Genomic DNA, 3,616 nt, shown 5'->3' on the forward strand with positions numbered 1-3,616 from the left:
TTTTGGTATCTGCATATTAGCTCCTAAACTTTATCGAAATTATGGCTTAGGCACATTTCATAATTGATCATATTTATGCCTCATTAACAACTTAAAGTTACATAATCCATATTTTAAATCAAATATTGAATCATATTAATTGAGAATATTGATGAAATATTCTAACAGTTGATGCTTACACAACCATTGAGAAACAATGATTACGGTATATTTAGATTAATCAAATAAAACTACGATGAAGGAAAAGTCAATTTTTGTATCTACGGATTTCTTGCCATTTTTTTTAAAAAATATAGGTATTTTATTGTTAAATATAATAAATACAGAGTTTAATAGCATAACAAAAATATAGAGTTAAAATTTAGAGGAAAGAAAAGTATAGAGTTTTTAATAGATTTTTTCCAAAAATAAATATTCAATATAAACCGAATATTACTATTAATTCGAATATTTGATTTTACAAACACATTAAAAATCATACAGAAGTGAATTACGAACGTGAATTCCTTGGATGTTGGTGATTATACGGGTTTTATATAGACTTATTAACGTCATGCACATCGTTTTGACATATATTCTGGGGATTTTAGGACGTTAGTTGGCTATAATTTTGGCCCTTTTCCTTCAATCTCTTGCAAACTGACATTTACAGAAATTCTCACGGGACGTAGAACGAAAAGAACACAATTTAGAGATCCGAAAAACTTAGACAATTTAGGTGGGTCGCTCGTCTAAATGAGAGCTGGCCCCAAACAATATGCTGGAACAAAACGGCCGACCTATTGCAATAAATGAGCGACTGCTTGAAATGTTGATGATGAAGCCGAATGAGCGGACACCAGAGAGATCAAAGAAGAAGAAAAAATGAGTGCCCGCCTAACTTAAATGAGTGGCACCTGAAAATGGTATTTCAGCATTTGGCACAAAATAGAAAAGTCTGTTTAAGAGGAGAAAAAACCTAGTTTTTTTTTGGTTAAATGCAAATGTTGTATTAAATATCCGGCCGAGCGTCGACTATTCACAAGCTGTCATTTGACAGATTACAAAAAGACAGTCCAAGATTCCCATGAGAACAAAAAAAGGTAAATACAACAGCCATTAAACTGAGCACAGCCAAGAGGCTATAGAGTATTCGCATACCAATTCTAGAGGAGCAAGTTGCTGGAGGAATTTTGCCGGAGACTTGAGAATAGAGTGTCGCACATCGTTTTGTCAACGAAGGCGATGAACTGCTGGGTTGTTCTTGCCGAGTTGTGGTGAGTTCTTCTTTGGTTACGTTCCCGCCACAGCTCGTAAGCTATCAGTTGCATAAGCTATCAGTTGCATAAGTCCCCTCATCACTCGAAGATACGACCTGTTGAGAGTCCGCCTGCAAGTGTGAGGGAGACACGAAGTTGAAGCGCGCAGCGAACGATTCCCATACCTCCTTGCTGAAGGAACAAGAGAAGAAAGGATGTGAATGACTCTCAGTCGCTGCACAACATAGGATGCGTCTATTTGGTAGCTGAATCCCCCAAGATTGCTGCCGATCTAAGGTCGGTAGACGTCCCTGAATAGCATGCCACATTAGGAAAGCAAGGCGAGGTACAGCTTCAGAAAACCACACCAATGAATGCCAAGAAACTTGCGGGGCTCGGCTCCTGATTTGTTGCCATATTTCTTTCGAGTTGAAGAATGGTCGGAAGACGTCATCCTTATGCTTCCACAACACAATGTCTGATCCACTATCAAGCCTCAGTGGTTCTATTGCAGCCAATGCCTCTTGTAGTTCCTGGATCAGGCCTGTTCTAGCACTAGGGAGTTTTCAGCTATTTTCGCAGACAGCAACACATACCTTAGATGAACGATGCAACCCAAGAAGGCAAGGACCCAAATCCCAGATGGTGTCAATGAGAGGTCCCAAGTTCAGCCATTTGTCGAACCAGAAAAAAGTTTATGTTCCATCCCCAATCTGATTTTTGACAAAGGGTCGCACTTGGTCCTTCATCTGCAGGAGTTTCTTTAGGTTCCAGGAAGCCACCGATGTCTTTGTGCAATCCCAGAAACTGCGGTTCTTGAAAACATTTTCACGAACCCAAGCTACCCAGATGGGTTTTGCTTTTTGTCAAAAGGGAAAGCGGCGGAGACTGAAAGAGGACTTGGCCACACTTTCAAATAATCATCCTTGGAGAAGAAGTTGGAGCTTGAGAAGCAAGGGAGTGATTTGAAGAAGTATAAAGATCATACCTCACCATTGAAGACCATATAAACAAAAACGATAAACACACACTTGAATATGTCATCACATTTGCGCAAAATTAACTGGTTATAGTCTTCTAGTTTTTTACACACTTTTATACTTAAAATCAAATGGAAGAAGTGTACGAATATTCTGTGTTTTTTAAACTCCGTTAACGTCGAAAAAAAAAATGAGAGAGCTCTTTCTCTCTCTTACTTTACCAACTGGGAAACTAAATCACCGCACCTACTTTCTCTGGCCGGCCATTGGCCGGCCAGAACTTCATCCATGGCGCCCCGCCTCCGTTCCTCTTCTGCTCCACCATCTCCAGGGATCCTGGGCCCTCCACCAACAAAAACTCTCACCCCATTTCCTTCGGCGAAGTCTCTCTCTAATGGAGCTTCGACTCATCCCTCTTCTTCCCCCCCAAAAAAATCTTCTTTCTCTATGCCGACGGAGCCCCTCCCTAGGGTCTCCCGACGAAGACCCCCACTCCTTCCTCCTCTCCTAAAGCTCTTGAAGCTTTACTCTATGAGAACTCTTTTCCGCCTCTCACCTCGAAGGGTCGAACCCCAAATTCTCGCATCCTCCTTCCTCTACCACGGAGGGTGTCGAGCGTTCTCTTTCTACTGGGCATAACAACGTTCAAGCAACCACAACTCAGACTCTGCCTACAAGCTGGAGTGAAAAGGTACAAAGTTCTATCAAATTCCTTCAATGTGTAGGTACTCCTACCACTCACAAGAGTGGAATCACTACAAGAAAATTCTCGTATAGCTACGGAACTTGCGACGGATAATTCCGTCGCATACAAAATTACGACGGAATACGACGGTTTAGCGACGGGATGCGGAAAAAAATTTTATGTCTCAAAGAGTCGTAAAATCCGTCGAAAATTTGCGACGGAATGCAACGGAGATGTTGCCGTCGCAATAATAAACATTATTTGCGACGGAAATTTCCATAGCAAATGCTAATTTTAATTATTTTTAATATAATTTATTTATTTTTCAGAATTAGCTACGGATTTGCGACGGAAATTTCCGTAGCAAATGCTAATTTTAATTATTTTTAATATAATTTATTTATTTTTCAGAATTAGCTACGGATTTGCGACGGAAATTTCCGTCGCAAATACTAATTTCATTTATTTCGTTATTTTCGATGAAAATTTTCAAATTTTCGCGGTTTTTATTTCGTTTTGCGACGGATGGCGACGGAAATTTCCGTCGCAAATACTAATTTCATTTATTTCGTTATTTTCGATGAAAATTTTCAAATTTTCGCGGTTTTTATTTCGTTTTGCGACGGATGGCGACGGTAATTTCCGTCGCAACACGAAATAAAAGCACCGACTTCGTCTTCTTTCTTCAGACTTTGAAGTTTCCAAAAAAAAAA

The sequence above is a fragment of the Tarenaya hassleriana genome, unplaced genomic scaffold, assembly GCF_000463585.1.
Source record: "Tarenaya hassleriana unplaced genomic scaffold, ASM46358v1 Cleome75, whole genome shotgun sequence".
NCBI lineage: Eukaryota > Viridiplantae > Streptophyta > Magnoliopsida > Brassicales > Cleomaceae > Tarenaya > Tarenaya hassleriana.